We start from the raw sequence: 21,479 nt of genomic DNA, 5'->3' as shown, positions 1-21,479 counted from the left end.
CATCGTTTACAGTTTAGTATTTACAAAATGAAAAGACAAGCTCTGCTAAAGTGCCTTCAGAAAAAATTTGAACAGGAATTGGGGGAACTAAGCAGATCAAGATTTCAGACTTTATTTTAAAAACACTGAGATACCTCAGAAATGCATGGCTCACTGGGCACACTAATAACTAGCTTCAAATACCAGTTGAAGTCATTGTGGAATGGAAAGGCAATGCTTCTAACTGAAAGCCAAACAGCTCCTGCCCAACCTTCTCACATGGGTTCTTTCTCCTGTGCTTTATTCCAAAGCTTCTTGTCCCTCCATAAGCTGTGAGTTACCTTTTGGACTGGTGTTTCTACACATGATCAATTCACTGGGAGATGTTGGATGAAGATGCTCCATTTCTACCACACAGCTGGGCTTGAAACACTTTTCCCTCACCCTCCTTGGCTGTAGACACCTGCCAAACACCCACAACTCTGAAGTGCCTATAATGCTTTCACTGGGGAGAACTTTTAAAATGAAATCTCATCAGATAGCAATGTATTCTTCCACTTCCCAATGTGATGAATTTGGTCAGAAGGCAAGCAAGCAATGCCAGGTTAGAAAAGGGAAGTTCAAGACATTTGGGGGAGAGAGGTCATCTACCTTCTTCTCTTTCTGACACATAGTAAGGAAGAGTTTTCCTCACTATGGATTATGAATATCTGAGCCTGGCTTATGAATATATTTAATAATATTTCTAGAGATCCCTAAGACAGCTCTCAAAGGTCAATTAAAATATATTAACAGTAATTCTGCACTGAAAATCAAGAAAAGGATCACCAAAAACATAACCTTCGCAAAAAGGAATTTTTCCAGTCCAGGAAAATATACTTTCATTTGTTGTACCTATATCTGTCTTTACACACCATGTATGTGTTCTTGTTTACAATTTTCACTGGACAAATCCATTAAGAGTGAGGATTTGGGGTTGCTGCAAAATTGTAAGTTTAACTGAACCTATTTTTAAAGGAGCTTTTTCCTTTTAAAAAGCAAGGTTATCCAAGAGGAAAGCGCAATAACAAAGTTAACCTCAACGATCTTTCATAATTAAGTTTGTAGGTGGAACTCAGTACAGAATATAACTCTAGTGTGTTCTCTAAGTTCTGGCATGGATTTGTCTTTTAGAAACTTTTAATTATGCCAGTCATACAGAAAAGAAGCAATATTGTATTTGTAACATATCGTCCCATGGTTCTCTGAGGTATGGTTCTTTGAAACAAGAATTATTTAATCTAGGTGGTTAAAGGCTAAATGAAGCTATCATATATTGAGTGGGTATTACTTGAAGCATACTTTTTTTAAAATCTCACAACCCACCTCTAAGAGGTAAGTTTGATTGTTACTTCATAGATGAGCACACTAAAGCCCAAAGTCAGATGGCTAACAACTGGATAAGCTGTAATCTAATCCAGGTATATTTGACTCCAAAATCTAAGTTCTGAACTGTCTAAGGAACCACTGCCTTAGGTCTCACCTGCAAGACACAGTCTGCTGTTCTATGTTACCACTGGTGACTGAATGTATGGCCCATTATAAACATACTACCCTCAATGTATCTAATCACATATTTTATAAATATACAGAAAGTTACAGAGAATAACACAACAACTGCACCCACTAGCTAGCTTTGTCTAATCTTAACATTTCACTATATTTGCTTCAGAGTTTTAATACGAAAGAAAACACCACAGGTCAAGTTGAAAATCTGTGTGTACTCCTCAAATCCTATACCTCTCTCTGTTCCCTAGAAGTAACTGCTGTCCTAAATGTGGTTCAGGGTTTGCATTCCAATGCATGTTTTAATACTATTTCTACAAATAAGCATCCACAAACGCAAGATTTTGCATGTTGCCCAACTTTATATAATGGTGTCATACATACACATCATTCAGAAACTTGTTTTTTAATTCAACCATGTTTTTGAGATGTATTCCTTGCTAACAGCTGCATAGTGTTCTAGGGTATGAACAAACCACAATTAATCTATTCACTTGCTGCTGGAGAGTTGGCTTGTTTCTAAGTTTTCCATTAACATAAACACTGCTATGATGAATACTCTTGTACCTGACTCCTTTGAACAAGCATTTCCAGAGTACAGACTTAGAAACGTCAGGCCAAAAGGAATGCCTCCTTTATCAAAGATTGCCAAACTGTTCATGAAGGCAGTATTCAATTCTTACACCCACCAATAGCAGAGCCCACACATCCTCATTAACATTTGGCAATGCCAGACATTTTAATTTTTGCCAATAAAATGGTGTGAAATTACCTCATTTTTGTTTTAATTTGCATTTCTCTGATTAGTAATGAGATTTAGTATATTTTCATAATTACTAACCACAATCCTTAAAGAAACTACAAAAGCACAGTTAACTAATTAAGCATCCAGGGCACAGTTATAATATAAAAGATTTCCCTAAAGGTAAATATCACATGTTAAATTCTAGATAATAAGAGAAACAGTAAAATATATACTCCTCCTCCTTGTAGACCTTAAATAAAGTATAAGGTTACATCTACCAGTCTTGGTTTAGTCATCATATTGGTAAAAAGCAGGAGGTTAAATTAAACGATCTAACGTATCTTCCAACTAATGATTATTTTCTAAATTTGCAGAATTGCACCTGCATCACTTTAAAGCATCTTAATGGAAACAGTATTTTGTGCCAATGAAGCAGAAAGAAAAAGAGGCAAAAAGAAGAGACAGAGAAGTGGGTTGATGCTTAACTCCATACCATCTTCCCTGTATCCTCAAGATTAAATAGGAAATGCCTCCTCCCTTTAGAAAATAGGACCACTCACCAATCCCACCCGCCAGGAGAAAGAGGATTTCAGTCAAACAGCAAAAACGAATGAAAAGAGATGACTGAAGCCAGATGTACTCTGTGTACTCCAATATTTTTAAAAATTAAAAACAAAAATCTAGGGCCGGCCATGGTGGCTCACGCCTGTAATCCCAGCACTTTGGGAGGCTGAGGTGGGCAGATCACCTGAGGTCAGGAGTTCAAGACCAGCGTGACTAATATGACAAAACCCCGTCTCTACTAAAAATACAAAAATTAGCTGGGCATGGTGGCGGGTGCCTATAATCCCAGCTACTCGGGAGGCTGAGGCGGGAGAATCGCTTAAACCAGGGAGGTGGAGGTTGCAGTGAGCCGAGATCACGCCACTGCACTCCAGCCTGGGCGACAAGAGTGAAATTCCATCTCAAAATAATAATAATAATAATAATAATAATAATAATAAAATAAAATTACAAACAAAAATCTCTACTATTTCACCAATTAGGAATTTATCTGCGTTAACAAATTCTCTCTTTTTAACAAAACTTTTAAAAAGTTTTACAAACTTACAAAAAAGTTGCAAGACTAATATTAGTCAGTCCCATACAGCCTTTATAGAATTCAACAACCGTTTACATTTTGCCCCCATTTGCTTTATCATTCTCATTCTCTCTCTCTCCCCTTGCAAACATTTTTTGGGAACTATTTGAGAGTAAGCTGGACAAATACCTCCTTTAACAATAAATACCTGGGCTTAAATCAGCCTGCTAGTTATCTGTAGGTCTTATGCCATCAAAACCTCTTGCATCTGGCTTGAGAAAAGTATTTTCCCCAAAAGCAAAACTTTAAATGTCAGGAGTTTAACTTTAGTACCCATGCAGTATAGATTAAATAGGATAGTGGTTCATTAACTTTTGCTGAACATCCAAATAACGTGGGGTATCTTTTTTTAAAATACTGATACCTGGCTTCCATTCCAAATACTTTGATTCCACTTGTATGGGGTGTAACCTGGACATTGGAGGTTTCTTTTTTTTTTTTTTTTTTTTTTTTAACTCTCCAGTTTTTAAATGTGTGGCAAAGTTTTAAAACCAGTATTTTAGGGCTGAGGTACCTACACACCATTTGAAATACTGGTTCTAGGAAAATGTGCTACAATGCCAGGCAACTGATTAAAATAAGTCAAATACCATTACATCACAAACTGAGGCAGGTAGAAGCTTTCAATATATGGTTTTAGGCAAATACTGTGTGCTTTCTATGTGTTGTTCTGGAGCCGTAGGATGCAAAGCTAGGAAATAGGCAATACACACAAATAACTACAACAGACGGCAGTATGTACTATATCAAACATATGTCAACATGAATAAGAACATGGAATGTATTTATTTTGAAGGTTGACAGACTGGTGAGTGGTCCCAAAAGAAGGTGAGATATTCATTAAGGGAGAAAGATGACTTTACTAGGCAAGACTGAAGTAGAATCAAAGGACATTCTAGTAAACGACATCAGCAAGAAGTCTGTGCCATCAGCAAGAAGTCTGTGCCACAAAAATGTTAGCAAATGATAGTGTTCCATTAAAGCCCCAAATGAAGTTGAATAAAATACAGGACACAAATTTTGTATATACTAATCAATGTAACTCAAATTCGTGTATTAGGAATTAGGAATGATATATATAACAGTGTCTGGCACACAGGTGATCAGTGAGTCTTCCTTTCTGTTTCTCTGACTTAAAACAAAAAGTTGACTACGTAAAATTTAGAAAATATACTCAAGTATAATTATGAAAATAAAATCATCCATAATCCTAGTACCCAGATAACCAGTGTTGATATTTCAGGTAACTCCTTACTAAAGTTATTCCTCTAGATTACTCCAGATGTTTTACTTTATAATACAAAAAAAATTTTTGTATAAACAACAACAAGCCCCTCAGCCATTCCCCCTCCTGATGTACACTTCTAGGATCAATTGAAGTTGCAATATGGTCAGAGCAGCCACTAGAGGGTGGCCAAGGCTGATGTAGCCATCCCCTCCCCTACTTTCTCAAAGGCCTTTAATTGCCATTCATGTTAAGATTTCTGGACCCGCATACCTCATCACATAAAGATTAAAAATTACTATCAGCAGGGCACGGTGGCTCACACCTGTAATTGCAGCACTTTGGAAGGCCGAGGCGGCTGGATCACGAGGTCAGGAGTTCAAGATCAGCCTGACCAATATGGTGATGCCCAGTCTCTACTAAAAATACAAAAATTAGCCAGGCGTGGTGGCGCGCACCTGTAGTCCCAGCTACTCGGGAGGGTGAGGCAGAAGAATCCCTTGAACCCGGGAGGCAGAGGTTGCAGTGAGCCAAGATCACACCACTGCACTCCAGCCTGGGTGACAGTGCAAGACTCTGTCTCCAAAAAAAAAAAAAAATACTATCAAAAAGAAAGGAGGAAGCTCTTCAGGGTAATGAAGTGTTAACAGTTTGGATATCAAATATGGCTACTCAGTTAGGATATCAAATATAGCTACTGATTTGTTAGCATATACAAAATTTATCTGCTATGTACTGTATTTCATTCAACTACTTGGTACTTTACCAAATGTCTCCCTCTGTGCTTCTTGAGAACACGATGCAACTTCTCCACTAGGAATGGAGATGCTTACATTACACAGCATACAGCAGCATTCTACATTCCACTACTGCCTGCCACACCCCATCCCCACCATTTAACATAACTGATGCAGTGTGTGCTAAACATCTCAATTCTGAATACTATTACAGAATTTGTTTCAAAGTACTATAACATATCCCAACTATCAAATGTCTAATTTTAAGTATATCTTTTTTATATTTTGAACTTTCATGTTATAGTTTCCAAAAAAAGAATGACAAGAAATATAGCTACGTATTCTTTAATTAACTGAGAAACAGGCTAAAACCATTTTCCAAGATTTACATAAGGTTTTACCTTCCCCGAATCCTCTTAATTGATCAGGTGTGACCATAAATGATACAATAATTTATAGTATTTGATCACGTTTTAAGTGTAATAGAGTGCTGGACAACTACAAAACCAATTAATATAAAATTAATTGTGCTACTGATTGTGGAGAATCAAATAATGTTCTGAGAACATACAAGTTACAAACCAAGATGATAACAATCTGAAGAAAAAAACAACTTTCTTCCTCCTTGGTACTTTTAGCATAAATGCCACAAAGTACAAATCCACAAACCAAAAGGAAATGCAAATTAAAACTACAAATTAAAATTAAAAACAAAAATTAAAACTACATTCCACACTCACTGGAATGACCAAAATTTTTTAAAGATTGACAACACCAGGTGTTGGCAAGGATATGGAGCAACTGGAACTCTCATATACTACTGATGGGAATGTAAAACGGTACAGCCACTCTGGAAAAGAGTTTGGCAGTTTCTTATAAAGTTAAGCATACAGCTGCTGTACTTTATCATACAACCCCAAAATTCTACTGTGTGTATTTATGCAAGAAAATAAAAGCATACGTTCATACAAAGACCTGTACTCAAAGGTCTACAGCAACTTAAAATACTCCAATACTGGAAATAACCCAAATATCCATCAGCTCAACAAACTGTGGTAAATTTATGCAATGGAAAGCAATGAAAAGGAACAAACTACTGATACATGAAAACAACGTGAATGAGTCCCAAACGTATTATGCGAATTGAAACAAGCCAGACACAACTGTATACATCTGTTAATATGAATTTTTAGAAAAAGCAAAATGAGCCAGTCAGTGGCATGCACCTGTAAGACCCAGCTACTTGAGAGGCTGAGGTGCGAGGATCACTTGGGCCCAGGAGTTCAAGACCAGGCTGTGCAACACAGTGAGTCCTCATCTCTTTTAAAAAAAAAAAAAAAAAAAAAAAAAAAAAAAAAAGTTGGGCCGGGCGCGGTGGCTTACACCTGTAATCCCAGCACTTTAGGAGGCCGAGGTGGGCGGATCACCTGAGATCAGGAGTTTGAGACCAACCTAGCCAACATGGTGAAACCCCATCTCTACTAAAAATACAAAAAATTAGCCAGGCATGGTGGCAGGCGCCTGTAATCCCAGCTACTCGGGAGGCTGAGGCAAGAGAATTGCTTGAACCCGCGAGGCGGAGGTAGCAGTGAGCCGAGATTGCGCCATTGCACTCCAGCCTGGGTGACAGAGCAAGATCCTGTCTCCAAAAAAAAAAAAAAAAAGGTTGGGGGCGAAAAAGCAAAATGATAGTGACAGAAAACAGGTCCATGTTTGTCATAGACCAGGGCATGAAAAGATTTAACAGCTGAAGACAAAAGCAAGCAACATGTCACCAAACCTGAATTAATCTAATCAAAATGACAGTACTAGATACAAACTTTCAAAATCCCAGTTAAAGTCCTGTACAACGGCTCCTCAAATAACACTGTTTCCTTCAACATCATTTCATTAGAAGGATGGTAAGGGTGGAAAAAAATCAACTCCCAACTGGGGACACTGTCTATATGGTTCACACCTTCTCCCCATGCACACATGTTTTTTCTCTGCGTACTCCTCCCACATCCCAAAGCTATGCATGCTAGGTTCACTGATGAGTCCAAACGGTTCCAGAATGAGTGACTGTGAGTGTGCCCTGCAATGGGATGGTGCCCTGTCCAGGGCTGGTTCTCACCTGGCACCCTGAGCTGGAATAACTGGGTAAATATTATCTTGTGCTTAGTTTCTGTCTTAAATGTATGTACAGTTCACATTTATGTCAATATTCAATGTTAGAAGTGTTTTGGTCTTTATTTAGACATTTAGTGATGTTTCTGCGACCAGAAATATGCCATAGGAATTTAACTCTGCCAGTTACCTGACAGACATGGAATAAACATTTTTTTCTCTTGCACCCCCACCCCCCGCAAATTCTCATTTCAGCCGAAAGGCCAAAACAAGTGATAAAATATCAATTTCAGATTCAAAAGAATGTAATGTAACTCTAACCTATTTGTTAATTCTGGCAAGTGGTTACATACTGTTTATAACTTAAAAGACAACGGTGACCACCAGTCATAACATTGTCTCTTAAAACATATTCAGATCAAAGCAGAGAGGTTTCTGTATTTCTATATAAGTATAAGATGAAGGAGGAGACCTAATCTGGCCCAGGAACTTCCTGGGAAACCTCCTTCAATACAAATTAAACCACATCTACTTTTAAAACAAAATCTGGATGGTGGCTACGTATGATGGGTTATAGCAGGATCCTGTAAAAGTTCAGAATACAGTTTTGGCAAGCTCTTGTAGACTAACAGATGTGTAAGAGAGATTTGGAAGATCTTTTTGTCTCTCCCAATATAACCATTTTCAGATATTTACACTGAAGACTGCAGGGTGGGAAATAAACACTGGCTCTTTTCTAACCTGATATTCAGCAATATTTTGGAACTTACTTGCTGGTCAGTAGAAAGAAGAAATACACCACCAAAAGTCCAGGACGTCAGTGAAAAATAAAGCCAAAGGTATTTATCACTTGTTAAGATGCTACCGAAACCTAGTATTTTCTCCCCCTTCACAAAACAGTACCTGGCATCAGAGATCACACACTCTTAGTGAAAAAGTTTAGAAAGTTTTCTCTTTAAATTTTATTTAACTATTTATTTGATTAGTAATATACTCAAAGGGCTCAATTCAAAAGGCACAAAAAGGTATACAATGAAGATTCCCTCTGCTCAGGTCTTCCATTCAGTTTTCCTCCTGAGTGACTTTTGAGGTACTTATTACTGATAACACAGGTCTGCAAGGCAACCAATTTTAGTATAGGAGCTAATAGCTGGTCTGAACAATATGCTCACAAGCAAACTTTGAGGGGATTCTTAATTACCAAAGGATTAATTAAACCCTGGATGTAAGCATAAAAGGAATGATTATATATTTACATATCCGTTAGTAGAAATCCCGTTGTGATTTTTTTTTTTTTTTTTTTACAGATCACAGCACACTGAACAAATCTAAATCTGTACCCTTCAACTAGGTCTTAAAAGTGAGCCATAGTCTTTCAGTACTAAAGTCCTCAAGAAGCTTAAACTTAACCTGGCTAACAGTAAAACAATCCTGCCTAAGGATAGGGAAGAGGAAAAGGTGAAAGAAAAAAGCAATGGGGTGGGGACAAAGGGAAGAAGATGAGAGAGATGGTGGTGGAGGGGGAGACAGGAGAGAAAGAGAAGAGGTGAGAGAGAGAAAATCTCTCTGTTGTCCAGAGTGGCGTTCTCATGCTCAAAATTCTAGCTTTAAATAGAGCACTCAAACTGCTGGGAGAGAAGGGGTGGAGTAGATTACTTCTAAGACAGATTCCAACTTTTGTTTCCATTTCAAAATTCTCACTTCTTAAGCATTTGGTCCAAAAATTGTTACATATTTTCCTGCTTAAAAAAATGTTCCTCTATTTGTGAGTTTACCTGGGTTTTCCTAAATATAAAATCAAGATAGAAAAGAAAAACCTTAAAAACAGTTTTCAAGCTCTTTACATACACCCATGTATATCTAATTGATAAGCTAATTATAAGCTATATTATCATCAATGCAGGTCTCAAGGCCTTTCTATACTACCTTTTTTTAAGGCTAGTCTTAATTGCTATTCTAAACAACCTATATATTCTAATAATCCTGGTTTTGGAACACTTGTTAATTAGATAAGGCAAAGGCTATGTGAAAGTTACCTAATTGAAACCCTTGTTTTCAGAAAGGTACTCTAAATCAGTATCTTAAACCTGCTATGCATGTGAATCACCTGGGGATCTTGTTAAAATGCAGGTTCTGATCCAGCAGGTCTGGGGTGAGGCCTGCATTTCCAGCAGCTCCCAAGTGCTATTAATGTAGCTAGTCCCTGGATCAGACTTTGGGTAACAAGGCCCTAAATCATTCTTCAAGATTTCAAGTTATCCCTTCCACAGTCTCACAAAAATTGTATTTGTAAATAAAATGACCAATGTACACCACCACCCAGCTTTGTGGGTACCTACGGAAACTGATGTGGGTTGCTTTCTCAGTTGTGTTCAAATTTTCCAAAAGCTTCTTTAGTTTATTGAGCCTAAATTAATTAAAAATACCCCTCTGTGGCTGTGCAGGAATCACATCTTGCATCAGGCAAGAATTCACTTACAGCTGATATAGGCTAATACCATAGTTTTAAATTTAAAATGTATACTGTTAAATTATTCTTCAAGTTAATTATAACTACTTGATTAGCAACTCCTAAATCCCAGGCAATGAACTACGTGATTTTTTTTTTTTTTAATTGAAACAGGGTCTCACTCTGTCACCCAGACTGGAGTGCAGTGGCACAATCATAGCTCACTGTGGCCTCGACCTCCTAGGCTCAAGTGATCCTCCCACCTCAGCCTCCCAAGAGCTAGGATTACAGGAATATACCATCATGCCTGACAAATTTTTGTATTTTTTGTAGAGATGGAGTTTTACTGGTCCTGAACTACTGAGCTCAAGCAATCCTCCTGCCTCGGCCTCCCAAAGTGCTAGGATTACAGGCATGTAATCCTCAGCCTCCCAAAGTGTTAGGATTACAGGCATGAGCCACCATGCATCCAGCCAGTGATGAAATTTTTATAGTTAAATGAGAAGGACAACATCAGTTTTTCGTAAAGCTAAATATATGCTATATTGTTACATTTGTTATAATTTATTTATAACTCTATGGTGATGATTTTCCTTTTAAATGTCCAAATGAATAAAAGTTGGCAAGTGTATGTCCATCACTTTCTCTTCACTCTTTAATTTTTAAAAACTGCTTAACATGATAAAAAAAATCTGAGAACTAACAAATTCAAATAACTTCTCCACACCTCTTCCTTCTCTGAGAACTTAGGATGCTAAACAGAGCATGTGTGTGTGTGACTGCAGGAGCACTTGGAACCACTTGTGGCCTTTTTTATTAATTCTCCCCATCAATCCCCAAGTTGTGGCTTCATTTACTAATGGAATTGTGCTGATTCTCTTGGATGAGTCTGGACTGGAAGAGGGGCAGGAGTGCAATATTTAGACACACGGTATGAGGCAATTCCTAAAGCCCCTGGAACTTAGACATCCTGTGATTTCATGGAATCCACACCATTTCTTCTTCCCTCCAAAGCTTGAGCCAAAACCATCAATTAAAAAAAAAAAAAAAAAAAACCCTCTTCCTCACCTCCGTAAGCTTAGCACATGGCAGTGTTACACAGAAGTTTTCTGAAAAGGATGTAGATGAGTTTTGCACACCCTGCCCACTCTGTGTTATACATAACAGAAAGAAGCCATGCTTAGCTGCATGCAAGCAGGTTGTCTTGCATTAATAATACTGAATGAGGACAAAAAGCACTTGAAACAGCAGAGTTCCAGAAGAAAGCCAAATTTATATTTAATTTAGAAAGGACAGCCTCTTAATTGGGCAAATTTCACATATTTTTATATAAAAAAGAAACAACTAGAATTGTTTAGTGTGAATAAAATTAGTGTGAAATTTCTCACTATCCCAAATTCTATCACAGCAAACATAGAGACATACAACAGCTGGTCAATTTAACTTACATATCCTGTTATTAAACACTACCTCAGGTCCATTAAACTCACTTTCTTCCCCAACTCCTTCCCCACAAAAAAGACTATAAATTGCATACTGCATGTCATAATGGGAAGATGATGACCTTTTTCTGGGGCATGATACATGCAGAAGCTGTAACTGCAAGAAACTGAAGTAAAAGTAACCCATATTATACATCTTCAATGTAAGTCTCAGAGACACACCATGCAGAGAAGAGTTGCTGAAGTCAGCTGGCTCTGTCTTCATCTGTGTTTACTTAGCATACCATGAGACAACTTCTCTGGTTCAATTATCTGTGGTTACCTAACTAAGAACTTTTAAAAGAGAAGGACCAGAATTATCGGCTCAAGAAATCTGCCAAATGTCCATATATGTGCTGATGTCCCCTGAACTGTACATCTAGTTTAGTGTAGATTGATAACAACACTCAAGTGGTCAACTTTTCCTCATACACAGTGAAGAAGTATAAAAACATAGTAATGTTTTCAATACTGTTTTAAAAACTGTTCTAGAAACCTGATAAAATTAAGATTTTTCAGCCGTAATATTCTTCTCTTGGCAAGTCACCCTTTATTAACCATGCAGAATGTAATAACTGTATAATAAATTAACATGATTTTTAAAAATCCATGATTATAAGAAAAGTGATTCATTCTAAAAACAAACTGTCTCTCAGGTAGTTCAAATGACTTGCCCAAGTGCTCAAAACAGAGAGGGAAGGATAGATAAAGGCTTGTCAATCCTACTTAAGAGCTCCTTCTACCACATTACATGATTCTGATCTAGAAAAGTCAGATGCCATTGACAGTGTATTTTGGCAATCAACTGTTGGTTTTTATTGATAATGTAATAATGCACACCTATACTCATTTTATATACTGGCACTATAAATAAGATTTGATTGCAAGGAATTATCCTTAGAAACCATCTGTCAATGTCTGCCATCTTTTGGTAAAGATATTAAAACCCATCTTTGAGACTTCAATACTCTTTATCAAAACATGCTTAGACAGATCTGTAGAGTGAGAGTAGATATACAGAATATGCCCATAACAGAGCCCAAAATGAAACCATCATATGTGGAGCTCCTGGGGTTTGAAATGGCACTAAAGAAATTTATCAGAGACTCTCTGCAAATCTGCTGAGCAGACTCTCATTTTTGATCTTACGCATATAAAAACTTCTCAGCCACCCAGAAGCTGATTATCTCACTGAAGATGATCTATCTCTTCTTGTTACAGGTTTAGCATCTCACTGTTCACACACGCAACTGCATGAATTTGTGATGTCAAGAAAATCACCAACTTTCAGAATCAGAAGAGACCACAGTGATTTTCTAATTCAACATCTTGGGTTTTAGGTAAGCTCTAATTATTGAACCCCTCAAAAGAACCGCCACTCTCTTCCTCAGTCTGACATACCCTTGCCACATGATGATGATCTGTGTTATAGCTAGACATTTAATGGAAGAGACAAAAATTCTGACTTTAAATGATTAAAAATAAAGGTTGAGAATTATCTCTCGATTTCATTTTTCCATATCATACCAATTTTGTACCATACCAATATTTCCATACCAGTATTGTAGAGTATTTCCCACTCTACAATAACATCGTGTATTGGGCTAAAAATTCAAGTCTGAAGATTATAAACTTATATTCTGCACATTCTATTACTCAAAATTTAGAAAATATAGGATCAAAGTATAAATGAAAATATTGTTACATTTAATACCGTTCAATCTGAAGACCTACTTATTCGTGTGTGTGTGTGTGTGTGTGTGTGTGTGTGTAGACAACTTTAGCATTTCCAAGTGTGTTACCTCCATCAGGACACTGCTGTCCTAAAGAGGGATGGAGAGGGGCAGAGGGGAAGAGGGAGAGGAGGAGGGAAAGGGGAAAGGAAAGAAAGAAAAAAGAAAAGAAAAATTTAAAAGAAATAAAAATCCTGCAGAGGAGGAACACTAATGGTATCACCAAGGCAAGCAATATAATGCTATGTGCAAACGTGTTGGAAATCAAATGCCTCCTTGGTAAGATTCTACCAAATATGTACTATCAGAAATCACCTTCAAAATACACAAGAGTTTTTGACAATCACAAGATCTCAACCTGAATATATCCAAGTTCTGGAATACAAACTGGAATCCCTTCCCATGGCCTCTCTGCATCTTCTACACCAAACCCCATGTGACCAAATTTTTAAAATATAGGACTCCAAAACTCCTCCGAGGGACCACTGCAAAACCTAGAAAGCTGACCCTGGATAGCTGGACAATGGGATTTAGCCATCCTTCAGTTTGATATAAAAGATAACAACATTAACGAGAAAAGCTGAGAAAAAGAAGAGTTGCCCCTCAAACAATATTAGAGTCATCAAGAAAAAATTAGTTTTTTCATTCAGATGACAGAAGGTGATGGCAGCAGGTTAGAGCGAACTCACAGTAATAAGCAGTGATTGAGGGGTTCCCTGAAGGCAGAAGGAAAAAGATATACAAATAGCAACGTCAAGATTCTGGACTAGCCAGGCACTGTAGCTCTCGCCTGTAATCTCAGCACTTTGGGAGGCTGAGGCGGGCAGATGGCTTGAGCTCAGGAGTTCAAGGCCAGCCTGGTCAACATGGCAAAACCCCGTCTCTACAAAAAAAACACAAAAATTAGCTGTGCGTGGTGGTGCATGACTGTAGTCCCAGCTACTTGGGAGGCTGAGGTGGGAGGATTGCTTGAGCCCAAGAGGCAGAGGTTGCAGTGAGCTGAGATCACACTGATGCACTCCAGCCTGGGTGACAAAAGTGAGGCACTGTCTCAAAATAAAAAGATTCTGGATGGTTTTTAATACTAAAGGTTCATTTACTCAAATTTCATTAATTGCATTTATAATAAAATACAATGTACAAGCTGTTTTAATTATTATAAATTAAATTAAAATACAGTGGTATAGAGGAGAGGAGGCAGATGACTATGGCAGTTTATTTGCTCAGTGCATCCCAGGAATAGCTTTCATTTCAGGCTTACACTTTGTGCACCCAAAGTCAGAAGCACACTTATGAGATCAATTTAGTTCAGCATGTGGAAGAATGGCATTCAGTGAGCTATGCCATCACGTCGCATAAAGAAAATGTAACCATGGCTGCAGAGATTTCGCTGGGTCACTCTAAGCTGTTACCAAGATACGTAACTGATCTGTGGATCCTTTCAACAAATCTCTATATGAGGGGCTGAATACAGAGAACCAACGAACTAAGATCATTGTTATCTTCCTGAAAGATGAGGATAACATTCTTTGCCTATCATCATTGGAGACAACGTTGATGGCCTTCTGGTTTTGATAATTATAGTTATTCTGTCCAAGTGTGGCATTTTCCCCCCAGCCCTCTTCTCGTGTTAGCAAGGTATGTGGCTTTTTAAAAAGAAAATATCAACAATTGAACTTAGCATAGGGAAGGCCTAGATGAAGCCAGCCAATCTGCTCACAGAAAAAAATTAAGACCTGCTCTCTCATCTACTGGGAGATAATATCAACCAATCCTCGAAATTCTAAAGACTTGGTGTCGTACTGATTGCTTTTTCCTTTAGGATGATCTAGAGTAGCATCGAACAAATTGTGGACTATCATGGGGTGTTTTCTTTTGTTTTTATTGCTGTTGTTTTTTTGAGACAGGGTCTCACTCTTTCACCCGGGCTGGAGTGCAGTGGCAATTGCAACCTCCACCTCCTGGGCTCAAGTGATTCTCCCACCTCAGCCTCCTGAGTAGCTGGGACTACAGGCACACCACCGAGCCAGGCTAATTTTTGGATTTTTTACAGAGATGGGCTTTCACCATATTGCCTAGCCTTGTCTCGGATTCCTGGGTTCAAGCAATCCGCCCGCCTCAGCCTCTCAAAGCGCTGTGATTACAGGTGTGAGCCAACTTAACTGGCCTAGAATATCGTGTTGTAACCACATATTTTCCCAAAACCGTATGCACTGTGCAAAAAGTAAACCTGGGAAACATTTGATGTTAAACTGTTTTCTTTAAAAAAAAAAAAAAAAAATACTGTAGTGTAATTTAGAACTAAACTGTAAGCTTCCTGAGGGTATCACCTTTGTATCCATTATGACTTCATTGAGCTTGGCAAGTATTTATTGTTGAACTAAGACTAGTTTATGTTTATATAGGCTTAGTACACATGAATATTTATAGTATATCTTCTTAAAGAAAACAACATCTCTTGAGTATTCTATAATTCAGCATTTTTATTGAATAGGACAAAATCTCAGGCTTTCTGCATTTAAAATGTTCACACTTGACTGTATTTTCACTGGTAAAAACACGTACTTCTCTAGTAATACAATAAATTTGATCAAGGATGCTAAACTCCGTATTCACCTAATATATCAATATTTAGACTAAAAGAAAAGACTAAAAGACAAAAAGATATCAGACCAACAGCCATAACTCAATTCTCTTGTGTGCAACTACTTTTTACTCCTAGGGACAAAGGAGTTGTCTTTACTTTTATTCCTCTGACCTTCTCTACAGAGCTTGCCGGAAGCTATGGGAATGCACAAATACATGTTTATCTATGTTCTGAAAAAGGTTTTCCAAGCTGAATAAACCAGACATCTTGCTCCACCAACTACATCATACAAATTTAGTTTATTTACATATGACCAAAGGATGAATTAATGGCTGAAAAAAAAAAGTGCTAACATCAACCCTGTGATTTTATGAAGTAAAAAGTAATTCTAAATTCTAGAGCTCTGAACCTTTGGCCAAAAGCCCACTAAAAGATAAGATTGTAATACAGTTTATGTTGCTCTGCTCTGTGCAAAGATCCTAGGAACACAAAATGAACTGAGCAGGAAAGAACACCAGGATGGAGATCATTTGTAACAGAACACAGACTGTCTTACAAGATACATTTGCATCAGTCCTTCAGTTCCCAGTCCTAAATATGATTTCAGGAGCACCTTGTGCCTTCCAGAAGGTCAAACACTAGTAGTAATGGATCTGTGAAGAGGAGAGCAGTGAACCAGTTTCAGAAATAACAGTGCATTGTTTCTAGGGGATTATTATTCAACTGGAAGTTGGGACTGTCCTACTGCAGGTCAAGAGAAAGTAACTTATTTAAGAAGAATGAATAAAAATGAGTTAGAATACTTTCTACACTAAGGGTGGTCAGAGTTATTTTGAAGATTTTTTAAAAATCTCCTTTGTAAAAGGATATACAAGCATTCTTGCATTTCTAAACTACCCTGCATTCTTCAATCTATTCTCCTTCAAGTGTGATTAGAGCGAACTCTGAGCTTTATTCAGTGCATCAGAGAAGGTCCAGTGCCTATAATTTTCTCATTCATGAATATTTCTACTTCTAAAAAGAAAGAAGCATTAAGCAGAAGGTAGGCACAAGACTCAGTCAGTGATATGGTTTGGTTGTGTCCCCACCCAAATCCCATTTTGGAATAAAAGTAAAGACAACTCCTTTGTCTCTAGGAGTAAAAAGTAGTTGCACACAAGAGAACTGAGTTGTGGCTGTTGGTCTGATATCTTTTCTTTTTGTCTTTTAGTCTTTTCTTTTAGTCTAAACATTGACATATTAGGTGAATACAGAGTTTAGCATCCTTGATCTAATTTATTGTATTACTAGAGAATAATTCCTACATGTCATGGGAGGGACAAGTGGGAGGTAACTGAATCATGGGGGCAGGTCTTTCCCAGGCTGTTTTCCTGAGAGTAAATAAGTTAAGTCTCATGAGATCTGATGGTTTTATAAAGGGGAGGTCCCTTACATGAGCTCTCTTGCCTGCCACCATGTAAGATATGTCTCTGCTTCTCCTTTGCCTTCTGCCATGATTGTGAGGCCTCCCCAGCCATGCCAAGATGTGAGTCCATTAAACCTCTTTCCTTTATAAATTACCCAGTCTTGGGTATGTCTTTATTAGCAGTACGAGAATGAACTAACACAGTCAGGATCTATAAAATTTTCACTCTTTCACAAATTTGTTTGGAGGGCATGGGAAATCTGGTTTCTCAATTTCAGAATTAGATGAGAAGAATTTATAATTAATTAATGGAAGGTGCTTTGGGTCTCGCAAATGATCAATATCAATCTGAGATCAACATCATCTCAAAACCTCTCAGGATCATCACAGGAAGTTTTTTGGTTTGTTTGGTATCTGAATTTGCTTTTATTTTTTTAAAAATTGTTTAAACTCCAATAGGGGGATAAGTAAAAGCAATTCTACTTGTGCCACCCAGAAGTATTTTCCTTTTTTAAAAAAGCTTTATTTTTTCCTTCTAATCAATGGAATCTATAAAGCTTTATTTTTTAGTAATAGTTTTAGATTTATAAAAAGGTTGCCAGGATAGTACAGAGAATTCCCATATACTCAGGAGCCAATTTCTCCTATCATTAATATCTTACACTAGCATGGTACATTTGTTACAATTAATGAGCCAATATTGACACCCTATTAACTAAAGTCCATACTTGTTCAGATTTCCTTAGTTTTTACACCTGATGTTCTTTTCCCATTCCAGGATCTCATCCAGGACACCACATTAGATTTAGTTGTCACGTCTCTTTATGTTCCTCTTAGCTGTGATAGTTTCTCAGATATTCCTTGTTTTTGATAACCTTGACATTTACGAAGAGTACTGGTCAGGTATTTGGTACAATGCTCATCAATTTGGGTTTGTCTGATTTTTCTCATGGTTAAACTGGATTAATGGGATTGGAGGAAGATCACAGAGGCCATTCTCATCGCACCATATCAAGGGTATATGCAATCAACGTGAATTATCACTGCTGATGTTAATCTTGATCACCTGGCTGAGGCAGTGTTTGTCAGGTTTCTCCATTAAAGTTACTTTCCCTCCCTTTCCACACTTGGAAGTCACAGCACAGCCCACACTTAAGGAACAGAGAGTCAGGCTCCCCTTGCTCCTTAATGGCAGAGTAGCTACATAAATTATTTGGAATGCTACATAGCAAATTTATCTCTTTCTCCCCCTTTTAGTTATCTATCACTAATTATATATCAGTATGGACTCATGGATATTTATTTTATACTTCGGGTTACAACTTGTTAGTATTTTATTTTGTTGCTCAAATAGTTCCTTCCAGCTTGGGCCACTGGGAGCTCTTCAGCTGGCTCCTGTGTCCCTCTGACACGCCCCCTTCATTGTGGGGTTTTTTAAAGCACTTCTTTACTTTTTGGCACTATAATATGTTCAAAACTCATTTTGTATATTTCCTACTCCAGTCCTAGAACTGACCACTTCTCCAAGAGCCCTGGTTGCTTCTATTGGAGAATGATTATTAGAAACCAGGATCTAGGTGCTACATATAATCACTGTTTGCTGCATCTAGGCCCTCTCAGCAGACAAAGCAAGGAAATATATGTGTATACCAATCTGTGTACACATTCATCTCTGTAAATATTTCTATATGTAACCATCTGTATCCACATTAAGTATCCACATTACTGATATATCCGTCTCTAATTCATTACCACACGGACCATTCTAGCCTCTTCCCCTTACTCTTCTGTAAATACCCACCCCAACAATGAGAAATCTGGCTTCCACCATCCATTTATTTATTTGCTCAATTCCAGTATACATGTATAACAGTATCAGAACTGTTAACCTGTACGCCCATGAAAAACAACTTCATCAACTAGAATACAACACTCAGGTGCAGGTTCTTTTGCCTTTAGTCTTTCAGAATTCACTTATTTCCAAATTTACTTAGTTCAGCATTTTTTTCTCTCCCCCTCTCCGCCCCCCTCATTACAGATGTTTCATACATCTGTAATACAGTCTGTTTTAAAACATTCTGCATTCTATCCTGGGATCTCCTAAACATCTTCTTTTTAATTTTCACATATTAAAATTCATTCTTTGTGCTGTAAAAGTTCTGTATGTTTTGACAACTGTCACATACCCACTATTCCACTGGATCATACAGAATAGTTCCACCCCCCTAAAAATTCCCCCGTGCTTCACCTATTCAATCCTCCTCACTTCCTGAACTCATGGCAACCACTGATCTCTGTACTATGACTTTAGTTTTCCATCTCCCATGTCATACTAATGAAATTATATAGAATGTAGCCTTTTTGAATCAGGTTCCACTTTGTAATTTGCATTTAAGATTCATCCATGTCTTTTTGTGGTTTGACAGCCTATTTCTTTTTACAGTTGAATAATATTCTACAGTTTGTTTATCCATTCACATATTAAAGAACATCTTTAGTTACTTCCATTTTCTGGAGATCATAATATAGCTGCCATAATAAATATTCATATGCAGGTTTTAGTGTGAACCTAACTTTTCAAAGGAAATTTCAATATAGCAGTTAACACCATCCCTTCTTCCTGAACAATCTTCCAATTCTGCTACCTATCCACTGAAGTCACCAAAGTCTCTTCCCACCAAACTAGTGCATCTGCCCAATAATCCTCTATTTCTCTAGCACAATTTTAATTGCACATGTGCTAGCCACTCTTTTCAAAGCTGACCTATGAATTCTACTAAATCGAATAAACATTTACTAAGGGCCTACTATGTGTCAGGCACTGTATATACTAGGATTCAAAGGAGGAATGAAACAGTGGTCGTGGCCCTCTATGAGGAAAGCAAAGCACCTCCAGTTAATTCACCCAGGAGCACAAGGGACCACAGAAGTGCTTCACAGTGCTCGCAAGCTTACCCCAACAGCTATCCCTCCCTCCTTGCAGTGGCTGTCTTAACCTCAAGTAGAAACTAGCTTGGGGCTCTCTAGTGATATGAACTGCCTGTGTATTTTTATTTGAGTCTTGTCTCTCACACTATGCATGCATCTGAGCTAAGTTCCTAGCTTTCTGTATGAATGACAAATCCGTCATAATTCTTATTATCAGAGTCAACAGGCGTTCCTTAACCCTCTTCTATCATTACAATGCTATTCTTTTCCACCATTCTCATTTTCCTTGTAGGGCCTGGAATCATATACCAGCCATACTCCTGAAAATATAGGAACTAAAAGACTATGCCGAAGAAGAAGATTGACACTTTAAAGCACTTCTAATTTAATATTGCCTGTATCTCCCCAATTCTTACTTTCCCCAATGGAAATAAGAAAATAGTATAAATAACTAAACCCCTTTCTACTATTTATATGCAAAATGACTGGATAATGCGAAAATGACTTTACAAGGAATATAACACATTTTATTCTGCAAATTTACTTCTCCCTACCTAATTCACATAATAAAGGCACTGCCAGGCACAAACTAACATATGAAGTTCAAGAGTACATGTGACTCTCCTGGAAATGTATCCTACAGAAATAATTCAAGAGAAGAAACATATGCTATGCAGAAAATGTTCATTACTATGTTACGTATAATAATGAAAAACTGAAATAACCAAAACAATCCCAAAAGATGAGCAAATGTGAATAAATTAGGTCAATGATATATAATATGTAACAATTCAAAATACCTGGAAAACAAAATAGAAACATGGGAAATGTCTCATATTGTAGAATATAAGATTACAAATATATTTATACACTGCAAAAATATGAGTATATAGAAAGAACCTGAAAGAAAATATACAGAAAATGATTTAGGTAATTAAATTAACCAAATTTTTCCTTAAATTTTTTCTCTTACAATATTAGTCTGAAGAAAAGTTAATGTATCCCTTTATTTTAGATAGAGTTTTGCAGGTTCTTCCAAACCATACTCAACAGAAAACAAAACAAAACAAAAAACCTATAAGGGGGTTAAAGGGCAGCTAAGAATAACCGAACTCAGGAAATGCTGGATAAAAGATCAGACTGCTTGCCTTGAATCTAGGCTCTGCTGAACTATTAGTTCTGTTAACTGTGGGATGGTTACTAATCTCTGTGCATCCTCATTTAAATTGAGGACACATACTTTTGTGATAATAAAAAAGAAATAAGTACATAACAAGTGTATGATAAATGTAAGTTTTACTATTCCATTCATATATGTGTTGATCAGATAATAATGCTGAAAAGAAATACTGTGAAGACTATCAATATAATCTTACAGCAGCATATATTTTGTGTTCATTATTTGTCTGGTGTTGGAA

General features: G+C 37.3%; 1 protein-coding gene and 1 long non-coding RNA gene across 3 annotated transcripts in view; both read right to left on the bottom strand.

Annotated features, from left to right (window-relative positions):
- The window catches only part of ZFAND3 (zinc finger AN1-type containing 3), a 317,651-nt gene that overhangs the window by 138,015 nt on the left and 158,157 nt on the right, over positions 1–21,479 (bottom strand). The window lies entirely within an intron of this gene.
- LOC129060225 (uncharacterized) overlaps positions 3,836–21,479 on the bottom strand; it is an 83,155-nt gene continuing 65,511 nt past the window's right edge. The window contains exon 2 of the long non-coding RNA XR_008526766.2: positions 3,836–21,479. This exon is cut by the window's right edge and continues 31,702 nt beyond it. This is a non-coding gene — a long non-coding RNA (uncharacterized LOC129060225).

Source organism: Pongo abelii, chromosome 5 (assembly GCF_028885655.2).
Source record: "Pongo abelii isolate AG06213 chromosome 5, NHGRI_mPonAbe1-v2.0_pri, whole genome shotgun sequence".
Lineage (NCBI taxonomy): Eukaryota > Metazoa > Chordata > Mammalia > Primates > Hominidae > Pongo > Pongo abelii.
The sequence above is the reverse complement of the archived record's forward strand: the minus strand, read 5'-3'. Positions and strand labels throughout refer to the sequence as shown.